Genomic DNA, 12,684 nt, shown 5'->3' on the forward strand with positions numbered 1-12,684 from the left:
AGACGGTTTAGCATACCTAACCGCGTAATATTGTTCGGTAGCACTCGAGCTTGCTGTTGTTCACGCCGTTTAGCACGGCGATTCTCTTCTTTGGACAATCTGAGAAGCTCCTTCTCACACTCTATTCTTACTACAATAATCCGAATACAATCATCCGAACCCGAAAAACGCGGGTTCATTCCCGGCCGCGGCGGTTGAATTTCTTTGGAGGAGAAATTCTAGAGGCCCGTGTACTGTGCGATGTCAGTGCACGTTAAAGAAACCCAGGTGGTTGAAATTTTCGGAGCCCTCCTCTACGGCGTCTCTCATAGCCTTAGTCGCTTTGGGACGTTAAACCCCATAAACCAACCAACCAACCAACCAACCAACCAACCAACCAACCAACCAACCAACAATCATCCGAGCCTGAGTGCTGCAGTAGCTCAGTGGTTGTGACGCTCGGCTGCTGATCCAAAAGACGCGGATTCGACCCCAGGCGCGGCGGTCGAATTTCTATCGAGATGAAATTCCAGAGGTCCGTGTACAGTACGATGTTAGTGCTCGTTAAAGAACCCCAGGTAGTCGAAATTTTCGGAGCCCTTTACTACGGCGTCCCTCATGGCCTGAGTCGCTTTTGGACATTAAACCCCATAAACCAAACCAACACTGAGTTACAGAATAATTTTCAACCATTGCAGCCTGCGTACAGTTCAAGCGCCCCGAAAGAGAGGGATCCGATCAGGCGTTTGTGTCGAACATAACAGAGAGATGTGTCCGAAAAGCCGTGGGTCCAGGAAGAAGTATAATTGATTCACATTGAATGTGCTTCTTCTACATCTTTCTTCAGCAGTGCTATGGCCAGAACAATGTGCTTGTTATTCACGACTTTTTCTGTATGCTCCCCGGGAAGCAGCTCCACCGCAGAACGTGCTCAAACACGCCTAGCTCCGAACGCGAAGCGAGGCTAACAACGCTAACATGTTTTGGCACTGCTCCGCAAACTCACCGGCTGAAGAACTCTAGAAACTTCTAGGCTGGCCTGCTTCTGCTGGCCAGCTCTTATCCAGAATCACAGGTCCGGGTGTACAACACGAGCCCGAAAGGTCGCCTTCAGCACTGACTGATGTCAGTGCTGATGTCAGATCTGGTGGTGTTGATAGAATCCGCCATTTGCAGTACCAGTGTTTATTTTATCACTCACTGACTGTCTTCTTAATCTATTGCTCGACCCCCCGCAAGCCGCATTGCAGGGGTTCGGCTCTGCTACCAGTGCGGCAGCTGCGCTGGAGCAGCCACTTCCTCAAGTTCGACATCTGTAAGGAAGAAGTTGTCTTCGATGGCGCGATAAGTATGTGAAACGAAGTATTTAATCGTTGCTCCGAGCGAAAACTGTCCTGTGCGGATGTTCTTGCTGCGCTTGACGGCATCTGCGAGGCACTTTGCCCCCTCTTCCTTCAACGAATTTGTCCGCATGTTAAGATGTACTATGCTGATGTTTCGCGCCAATAAGTATACTATTGGGAGCCAGTGTCCCTGAGTCTCTCGATGTGAGTGATGCAGTTTGGCTGACACGAGAGTAAGTTCTTTAAGCCCTGTTTCCCGAATGAAACGAGCGAATAGGGAACAGCCTCTTGAGCTAAGCGAATGAAAGTCACGGAACAATTCCAAGGAAGGGATATTTTTAGCTGAAGGCCAAAAACTGAGAAAGTCTGAAGTGGCGCTAGGTTTCTGTCTTAACGACCAAGTCGAGGTGTTGTTGAAATTACATTGTCCTCCAAGACACAGACAAAACGAGTGATCTGCAGTTCGGTTAGCTGAAATGACACAAGTTTTTCTGCTGGGCAGTTCTGACGGAGGTCTTCACAGATTTCGAGGAACTCCTCTAGGTCATTGTCCTCAACATCAATTATTACTTTCGTTGCATTTCCCCTGGAGGACTAGGAATCTAAAAACAGGTTCCAGTGGTCATGGTCCTGCATGGCAAAAGGCAGCTTAAATTCCTGCTGTGTTTAATGTTCCCCGAAAGCCGTAGCCGAGCAGTTCAGGAACCCACTTCTAGACTCGAATTCATCCGCTACACTTAATCTCAATTTGCTCAGCACTTTGTTTTTTTGCAGCAACGTTCTGCAATGCGTCAGCGCGTGCTTGGCCGGGGTTAATATCTTTGAGATCACCCTTCAAAAGTGACCTGTTGTGCACAAGCGCGCCCAGTACAACCCTCAAGTAATGTTCGGAATTATTGCTCATAACTTTCACGGTCAATGCTCTGAGCTTACATTCGTTTCTGAGAAAGTCTGAAAACTCGTCGCGGCAAGATGGAGAAGCTGCACGAGATGACATTAGAGTTGACTGACAATTCTTTCAAGGAGAAGTTTGCTTGCAGTGTTTTCAAAAACGTGTCTTCTTGTAATTCAGGCATATTGCTGAAAGACAGCGAAGTGCTAGAGGAGTCCACAACCGCTGTGAAACTGTCTCCGCTGCCGGGGAACACTAGTTCTTCCAAGTTTCTGAGTTTTGATCTGGTCATGCAGCGCCGCTCCCTCATAAATTTTCATTGAGGGACCGTCGCAATCTTGATTGAAGTATTTCGCCGCAGTGTCTTGCAGAGGTTTGCTTCGTCTCTATAATCTGGCAGAGAAGTACAGTCGAAGGCACAGATGCAGCGGTGTGTCGCGATGAGCCAACGGAGAAGGGCTGTATGAGAACTGTGAGGACACCGTTTAGCTCTAAACCTTGACATAGATCGCTGTCCTGCAGATCCTCGTATCTCACGCAGCTGATACCCTAAGTCGAAGAGGAATGACAAGCTGGTCGACGTTGTGGCATGTTTGGTGACGGGTGCCTGTGCTCGTCCACGGTGGTCCAGCGCTTTCAGAGCCAAGCGTTCGACCAGCGCGATGCCGACCTGCTTCGCCAGCTCCTCCGGACCAGGTGGCAGGGCTCCATTTTCTGAAGTTGAACGGCTCGCCATTGCACCTGCGGGAAACATTAGTGCGCATTATATTGCAGTGAAGGTAAAAACCATCGATACTTGCCCTCTATAATGTTTCTGCTGCGCCCACTGTTAGGGCTTTTTCCTCAGAAGAATATTTTTTGTAGTCATGTTCATGTGCTGCTCTGATATAGGGGACTTATCACCCTCTTTAATGTCTGAATGGTTCGTCTGAATTATGGCATATTCCCTTTATCAAATGTGCTTCCTCCGATTTATTGATTGGGAACAAGCATTCTCAAAACAAAGGAAATGTGGTGAGCAACGCTCGGTGCTCTTAACCAGCCCTATCTTAACCAACTGTACGGTCAGCAGTGGCAAGATGATCCGGGACAACCATCTGCCGCTTTGCGCTGTTCTTCACTTGTTGACTTCATTACTTGAAGCGGAACACTGAGGGATTTAACGAGAGACATAGATTAGGAGCTTCGGTAAATTACTTACGAGTGGTCGGGAGGCCATCAGGAGCGCTGCGCGTCTATCTTTAATTACGGAGTCATCACCATCAAAGAAACTTTTGAGTGATCTCCAAGTCAGAGCTCGCTCATATTACAATAGTCATTCAATGCTTGAAGGACTATGACATAATCATGTTATTACATTCCATAACTATGATATTACGTAACGCGATGCACCCCGCAAACTCAGCTGTATGACTGCGAGAGAGTAACTGCGTCAAAAAAAAAAGAGGTTAGCAAACTGCCGCGTCGTCGGCAGCAATTAGAAGAAGTGCTCAGGGCTATTCAAAACTCGAAAATGGGAAAGATATGCCATTTATAAGATGCAACAAAAGCTCACCGTTCAGCTTTCAGGGGCGACAGCCTGCTAACCTCGGCGAACTAGCAGGATTTCGAGGGGGAGTTCCGCAAACGGTGTGATAAAAGGGCTATGCTCCAGTTACCGCTTTTCTGAGCGAGTTATGAAGACGCTATCCTAGAAAATTTCACCCGACGCCAGCGTCTACCGACTCCTCTGCTGCATGTGCCTTTTACCCATCTCTTTTAACCCACTCTACTGTCAATGCAATCATTTAAATGGTAATTGATAAAAAATGCATCCACTCAGCTTTCCACAGCTCCGAAAAGAAATGCTAAAATTGCAGGACCTCGAGTGCTGATAAGGAGAGAGTAGCAAGTGCTCTGAGCAGCGATATTTCATGCGCGGAGGTCAACGACGCAGTTATATGGCGCCTCGCCTTTATCAACCAGACAATAGATAGACCGGCAAAAACTGTCCAGGGGCCGTATTCTATAAGCATCCATTTTCCATTGTCCTTTGTCAGTGCTACCAGTAATATCTAAGATTTTGAAGGTGTTAGTATTGAAATATTATTGCCCTTTTTTGAGGAACATAAATTATAATAGGTGGTCAATACCGATTTCAGAAGCACAAGTCGACAGAATAGGCATTAGTTAATATTTAGGAGAGGGTAATTGAACATAGGGAAAATAAAAAATGCACACTGGGTTTGTTTATAGATATCCGAAAAGCTTTCGGTTCTCTAGATCATGACCTCTTACTGAAGAAATTATCAAGTTATGGTATTCGTAGCGTCGCCTTTTATCTCCTCATTCGCTATATACATGGCCGGTATCAAGTAGTAAAAGCCAATATACAACATCAAAGCAAATGAATCTGTTGCAATGTGTGCCTCAAGGCTCAATATTACGGACATTTCTTTTTTCTGGTTTACATTAATGATATTGCTGCTATTTTTAATTTCCCGGATCTTATTACGCATTCGGATGACACAAATGAACAAATGCCTTCTTCTAATTTGGCGAGTTAGCTACACTGGAGACAAGTGTTAACTACATGCATTCACTTTCCAAACTTATAAGGAAGAGCATACTGCAATTAAACGTTAAAAAGCTACATAAGTTACATTCCGTCCAATTAATAAACTTCTGAGTAGTCCCTTAACAATAAAGCTTGAAGAACAGTGCCTAGTCAAAACGAAAGAGAAAAAATTCTTTCGAATATGGTTCCAAGGGGACGTAGGTTGGACTGAGCATGTTAATCTTCTCAGTGCTGAGTTGGCGCGAACTGCAGGTGTCCTAAGAAAGATAACATGCTTGGTTTCACTTTGGTTAAAGAAACAAATGTGCCAATTAGTTTTCTATTCTAGGTTTTGCTTTGAAAATTAGGATGTCAATTTACAACATCTGCACACCGCCCCGTTGTTTGTAAAATATGACTTCTTAAAAGCAGACAAGATGTATTGCTTTCAGTTACTTCATATGAAATATGTTAACAAATTTTACATCCATGAGTCAGGCCATAACCTGAATTATCAAATTAGACAGAAAAAACGGCGCATGCCGAAAACAAGAACAAATTAAGGCAAACAATCCAGTGTATACCACGTAAACCTTATCTTGACCAAAACAGAAGGGAAAATTATTTTCCTGCTATCTACAAATGCCAAGAAAATCCACTTTAGAAGTGTTTCCTTCGCAACCGGTATTCATTATGAGAATTGAGCGCTTGTCCTTATGCCTCTTTGCCCTTATGTTACTTCAATGTTTCATTGGCTGTGTACTTGCCCAAACACACTGCGTTTAGAATTTATTATCCACATATGTATTTTTCTTTCCCTGTTTTTACAGGATGTAAGACGCCCCTTTTCTTGGGATCCTATGGTAAATGATTCTAACACTGTCTTTATCTGCACATGGTACGACTTCTGCAATCACTCTCTTGTTTTGTACTTAAACGTCTGTGTGTTAAAATTATATTTGTTTTGAGTTATATTTCAGTTTCCTGCTGAATTTTAAAGAACCAATACTTATGCTTCCACCTGAATATCGTCTTTTTTTATTTCTGTACGCGCACTGCGCTTCACTGTAGAGGGACAGAGGCCTCGTCAGTCATGGTAGCCTTTAGCCTCTGCCTGTGCAGCAGGCCTTGTATGCCTGTTCAAAACAAAAAAATTAATAAATTTTGGATCCATTTGGCCCTCTGAACTCGCCATTCTTGCTCGGTGATGTAGACACTGCTTTCAAGCGAAGCACATGGGAAGTGACCGGACCAGTGACTGAACAGCGACCAGGCCTCAGCATTGGCTGCATGTCATAACCAATGGTGATTCGTGAACTGGTTTTTTGCGGAGACTGGCGAAGGGCTCCTGCCGATGTGGGGCGCCAGTTATATTGCGGCTTCTGTGATTGGCCGCTTACTGCTTTCATCTAATGATGCCGTCTCGCGAAATGAAATGAAAAATCGATAATGGATTCTTGCAGAATAAGACCACAATTTAAGCGTTTTTTGAAGAAGGCAAGATTGAAGGCATAGGTTTCATTCATAACTTACACCACTTGCAAAGAGTTTCAAAGAACAACGATTCCTTTCTCAATAGAACAGATCTAACATGCGGCGGCCCAGCGACAGGCAGTTAGCTGTCGGAGATGAGAGAAAATATATTGCCATTTTCTTGCTTATATTTCTTCTCGATCACAGAAACATCGGAACAACTAAGCCTTCATTAAGAACTCATAATTTTGTAAAGTTAATGCAGCAGCGACAATGCCGATGTGCTGTGTAATAGCTTGGGCAATTTGCTGCCCTGGAATTCACGTTATTTTAAGTTTCTAACGCACATCTCAAGATTATGAGCATTCGCCATGAATAAAGTTAGTATTTTTGAAAGTAATTACCAGAGACCCCAGTTTTTGGTACCGTAAATAGTTCAGACGTCTTGTACGCTTCATTTTGCCTTGCATAGCTCTTGATGTTTTTAGAAAAGAAGAAATTGGAAACGACATTGCCATTATATACCTAAAGCCCAGTAACCAATGAGTAATTTGGTCTCTTAGTACAGATCTACTGTAACTTGACGGATTTCCCTAAACATTTAACAAATAGCGTTCCCACTTAAAGTTGCTGATAAACGTCTTCTCGGCCTACATATGCTAGACGTCCCGGTTGGCTCAGTTGGTAGAGCGACTGCTCCGGTGAAGCGGTTGTCCGGGTTTCGAAACCCGTAACAGGAAGAATTTTTCTTCAACTGTGAAGTTTCTGTGGAAGCTATATACTTTTCCTTCGTAGCCGTTTGGCTTCACTTCGGTGGCCTTGGGGGATTCCCCTCAACATTTGACCAACAGCGTACATCTCTACAACGAAGCTTAATCATTCCGAGAGTGTCATATTAAGAAAAAAAATTGTTTCATTGCAAAATGCGGCTCTAGAATGAGCCTAACGATTTTCACAAATTTCTGATTATGAGTCCGCTTCCTGAAACCTCTCTTTCTGCCTTTTTCCCAGTTTTAACTATTTTACTCCTCGAGCAATATCAACCACAGCTCGTTTATGATGAGCAAGTTAGTATCAAGTGCGGGTAAATAAGTGCATTAGGCGATGCGATACATAACACGTACTCGCATCCCGCTTTTCCGCACTGAGCCATCAACAAGCGGATTTTGTGTAGACAGCCGTCTCAATGATTTCTTTAATAACGGCCGAGCATAGAGATCCAACCAACCGAACCAGATCCACCGGTGCGTGGCCTAGGAGCTCCGGCGGGAAGTACTTGGCTCCACAGAAGCGCAGAAAAAAAATATCGACTCGAGAAATCGTACTTGCCACATAATGATCCAATGCCTGGCTTAGAGATAGCGAAAAACAGCAGCTGGCCTATTAGAGTCCGCCAACAAGTCGCAGCCATCTGAAATGTACGCTCGCGATAACGTCACAGCCTTCAGAGCCCTTTAGGAAGTGTCGCTTACGCACGCTACTATGTAATCCGACCCGAACGCACATGATTCACTCCGCAAGGCATCCGCGGAAGAGGAAGAAAGGGCGGAGGGAGAACAGCGAAGGTTAAGATCGCTGGAGGAGAGGCGAGCCAACTTCCGGCAGCGGCGACTCTTCACAAATACATAGTATGTGGTGGTCTCTTTATATAGAGGGTGGGTTGCCTAAAACTTTCCACAGTTAATAAAAAATAGGTTTTTTGAGTTGAAAGATCGCTTTTTTCGGCATAGAATTGTCTGCGATGGCGTACATAGAATACAGACAAGAACTGTTAACCAGTAGGCTGGTTAACTAATATTAAATAGTTAACATTTTAACTATTACAGTTGAAATTCCTAATTATATACTGCCGTATAGCCCACAGTAAGTACTACCAATACCAGTTTTGAGAATTCCAAAAACGCAATTTCCCTGGGCGCTGTTGCGCAATAAATTCTGGCTACAGCGAGTCAAAAATACACGCCCTTTAGAGAAGCTTGTGGGTAAAGCAACCTCTCCAGTACACGTAACTCGTCAAAATGGCCAAGGTTTTTTTGGCCAAAGCGCCTAGCGTAACAGCGTTTTCTAAATTCTAAAAACTGATATGGATGTTACTTATAGTGGGCTATGCGCTTCTCAATTGTCAAGGAGGTTAGCAGTAATCGTTAAAAAGTTAACTATTCAATACTTGTTTGCCAAACTTGTTAGCACGTCTTTTATGTATCGTGATGTACTACATCGCTGACAACGCTATGCCATAAAAAAACGCTTTTCAAACTCAAAAGGCCTATATTTCAAACGTGTGTGAAGACTAAGCTGAAACACCCTGTATAAGGTTTCCTTCACTAATGTTGGCAAAACTTCTTGTTGCCGCGGAGATGCCAAGGGTGTCGAAATTCACGGCGTCACCGCTCCTCACGGAGTAGCCGCGCACTGAGCACGCTGTCGCATTCCAGTTGGCTACAGTACGACCGATTAGAGTGCTGAAAGGAAAGCCGGATGGGTTGGAGCATTTCCTGCATTTCGAGCTCCATGCTGTGGACAACTTTGTATTGCGGCCACCTGTGCAACTTGGTCCCATAGCAGTGCTAAAGCTCTAACAGCTTTTCAGTTCTAGCAGCCGTAACTGCCAGTACAGTGTCTGTAATTGAGGAGACTGAGAAAAACCTCCGTATATACCGTGAATAACGCCTTCCCGTTCCAAATCGCGCGCGAACATGAACAGAGTCGCTGAGTATTGCTTCGTGCAAGCTGACGTACGCGCATAAAAACACGTTTCCACTTTGAGGGTGCTCGAGTGGCAGCGTTTACTAAAACGTATGAGTTGTAGTAACGGGTGCGAGAAATGGTTGAGCACAGGAACCGGCATCCCCATATCGAAGGAAATATTTCTCCAAGAATGCGATACAACCAACGTGAAAAGTTATCGCGTCTGGGCCCACTTTTACGGTCGGGTCAGAAAGTCGCCACACTCCGTACTGGTCATTTTATAGTGATTAATGCCATATTTGACATGTAAACGATTCGTAAACCATTTCTGTCGCCAATCACACTTCTAGCCCCAAATCACAAAACCCACTTGTAGAGACATTGACCCATTGATATTAAGAACAGAGGCTTCCGAACCATCCTTAGCAAAGGAATCTTTACTTTGTTTTGGGGTTCGCAGTGAGCGCATTTTTAGGCCCCGCCTCAGAAAGTCCACACCTGTCGTGCTAAGCGCTCGTTTGTGTGATGGTCAGTGAATTGCTGCCTGTGTCAGCAGCCGGAGACTATTGATCATTGCTTTGTGTTTTGCCGTGATGCGGTGTTTTCTTATTAAATGCTTATGAATAATAAATAAATTGTTTTTCAGAAAAGGAAATCGCGCAGTATCTGTGTCACATACATGTATCTCGCTGGACACCAGAACCGCGCCTAAGGGAATGTAGGAAGGTGGCAGTGAAAGAACAAACAGGGAAAGAGGTCGAAATATTTCAAAAGACCGTCAAAAAGGACGTCTAGATCACGCTATACATCACATCACATCACTTTATTTTCCTTAAAGACCCCTTGCGGGGTGTTACATAAGGGGCAGGTTTTTATGAAGTACAGGTGTTTAATGCAGTCATGAATGTTCCAGGGCAGGTGATGGCAGCGATATTTTTATTTATTTATTTATTTATTTATTTATTTATTTATTTATTTATTTATGAATACTGCAGAGTCGGCTGACTCCAAGCAGGAGTGGACACAAAAAAAACAAATACAAGAATCAAGAATACAAGAATACAAGAATACACGAATACAAGAAACAATACAAGAATACAAGTACAACTTCACCCCTGCATTTTCAGGTTTTTAACGAACTCTTGCGCACTGGGACTGTCGACAATATTCCTAGGTAATTTTTTCCAAGCGCGTATGGTTCTCGGAAAAAATGAAGACTTAAAGGTGTCGTTTAGGGGGCTATATTCACGAATCATTTTCCGTTATCAAAACGCGAGCTTGTGCGTAGTGTGTGAGGGGTAATGAAATTATGATTGTTAATGTCTATTATATTGTTATATATTAAATACAGGTATTTTAATCTGCATTCGGAACGCCTCGCTCGTAGTGTCTCGAGACCAAGATAATCAATCATTTCTGTCACGCTGTCAGTGCGTTTATATTTATTGCAAATGAATCTGGCCGCGGTTCTTTGAACCCTTTCTAATTTGGAAATATTTTTTTTTGTATAAGGGTCCCATAGACACGAGGCATACTCCAGACATGGCCGAACCAACGCTTTATAGGCTGCTAGTTTCACGTGCATGGGGGCTTTTGAAAGCTTGCGTCTAATAAACCAGAGAGATTTGAAGGCTTTGGTGCACACTGTATTAATATGAAAATCCCAACTCAAATTGTGTGTAATAGTAACTCCGAGGTATTTAACAGACGGCGATTCCTTAAGTGCAGTGCCATTTACAGAATAACAATGTTGTAAAACGGTTTTGTTCCTGGATATGCGGAGGACTAAGCACTTATCAGCATTTAAAAACATGTTCCAATTTGCGCACCAACCTGGAACGTCAGCAAGGGCTTTGTTAAGTTTAACTTTCTCAGTTGCGCATTTAACAGAGGTTTAAAGAACGCAGTCATCTGCGAAAAGCTTTATCTTAACATCACTGTGTATGACTTTTACGATATCATTAACATAAATAAGGAATAAAATCGGTCCCAGAACCGAGCCTTGTGGTACCCCTGATGTCACCTGCAGTGCCTCCGAGAAGTACTTGTCAACTTGAACGTACTGATACCTGTTTTCTAGGTAAGCCCTAATGAACTCGATAAGTCTGCTATATATTCCCATATCGTAAAGTGTTGTGTCCCCTTATTGCTTTTGTGTGTGTGCGCCCTCGCATCCTCCTCCTGTTTTGGGAAGCCACTCCCTCCCGTGGACGCTTCTCCGCTCCCTCCTTTCTTCGGGCGGCCAGTTCGGCTCCTGCCTCGGTCGACGCTGGTCGCACCCTCATCGGCTTTAAATAAACGAAGTCTTAAAGTACCGTGTGCGTCTTTCGCTGCATTCAACACAGCGACCGGACACGACAGTGGCGACGAGAAAGTGGATTCGACCCGCGCTACGCAACGCTATTGACAAGCCATGGCTACGCGAGGGTTTCCCAATCAGATACCAGAGTTCAACGGCTCATCGTGGTCATCGTGGGTTGGACGCCTTCAGTTCTACTTTGAAGCTAACAACATCACAGACCCAGCCTTGAAGAGGGCCAACCTGCTGACGCTGTGCGGGGAGCAGACCTACGATACTGTCTGCGCCCTTATTCAGCCAAGCACACCAGCGGCAGTGTCTTACGACGACATCGTAAAAGCGCTGCAAAAGCACTACGACCCAAGGCCATCCGAGGTCTACAGCCGGGCTCGCTTCCAACGATGAGATCAACTGGGAGGAGAAACTGTGAGCGCCTACGTAGCCGCGCTCAAGAAGCTCGCTGCCGACTGCAATTTTGGAACGCTGTCGACAACAGCTACCGGGCAGGAGGGAGACGCAGCTTCTTCTGCTAACACCACCATGCTTCCCTTGGACGTGATGTTACGCGACAGATTTGTGTGCGGACTGAGTGACGAGTCACTGCAGCAGCGCCTGTTCGCTGAGAGGGACCTCACATTCTGCAAAGCTTACGACATCGCCGTTCGAGCGGAGAGCGCCGGTCACCAGCAGAGAGGGATTCGCCGGAACACCGAGCCGGTACACCAGACAAGCAACCAGGTGCGCAAGCCTTCTGTTGTTGTAAAATCGGTAAAAAAGGCACAACGCTGCTGGCGGTGTGACGACCAACACAACCCCCAGGGATGTCGATTCCAGTCAGCCACGTGTAATTTTTGCCACAAGCGAGGGCATATCGAAAGAGCATGCATTACGAAACGGAGACTTGCCAAGATAAAGTCACCTTCCCAGCCTAATCACAGCGTCAACGCCTCAGAGAATACGCCGCTATCTGATCTCCATGGAACAACATCAGCAACACCATCTGTGTTGTACGACCTGAACACCATGAATCTCGGCACGCGACCGAAGATTCTTACAGAAGTAAGCGTACATCACCAGCTGATTAAGTTCGAGGTGGACTCCGGCGCAGCCTGTACTCTGATCAGTGAGGACACGTTCCGAACTTCATGGCCATCTGACGCACCCGCCCTGCAACAAGACGACACGCACCTGCGAACGTGGTCAGGACAGAATCTGCCACTATTGGGCTCTGCCAACGTGCAGGTTAACTACAACGGCCAGACCCATACGCTACCTCTGCTTGTTGTGAGGGGCACAGGATCAAGCCTTCTAGGGAGAAATTGGTTTTCTCCACTAGGCGTGATGATATGCGGCATACACCAGACGCCGAGCCAGAACATGGTTGAGCAACTGCAAGAGAAATACGAAAGAGTATTCTCGGAAGAGATTCCAGGAAACGAAGGGCCCCCGGTCACACTGGAGTTGTTGGACAACG

The 12,684-nt window shown here is 45.2% G+C and overlaps 1 pseudogene; it reads right to left on the bottom strand.

The window, feature by feature from the left end:
• Positions 1 to 1,242: 1,242 nt before the first annotated feature.
• LOC149347449 (uncharacterized) lies at positions 1,243 to 2,950 on the bottom strand (annotated as a pseudogene).
• Between the last annotated feature and the right edge of the window lie 9,734 nt (positions 2,951 to 12,684).

This window comes from Amblyomma mixtum, chromosome 4 (genome assembly GCF_055824585.1).
Source record: "Amblyomma mixtum isolate Tamu chromosome 4, ASM5582458v1, whole genome shotgun sequence".
In the NCBI taxonomy this organism is placed as follows: Eukaryota; Metazoa; Arthropoda; class Arachnida; order Ixodida; family Ixodidae; genus Amblyomma; species Amblyomma mixtum.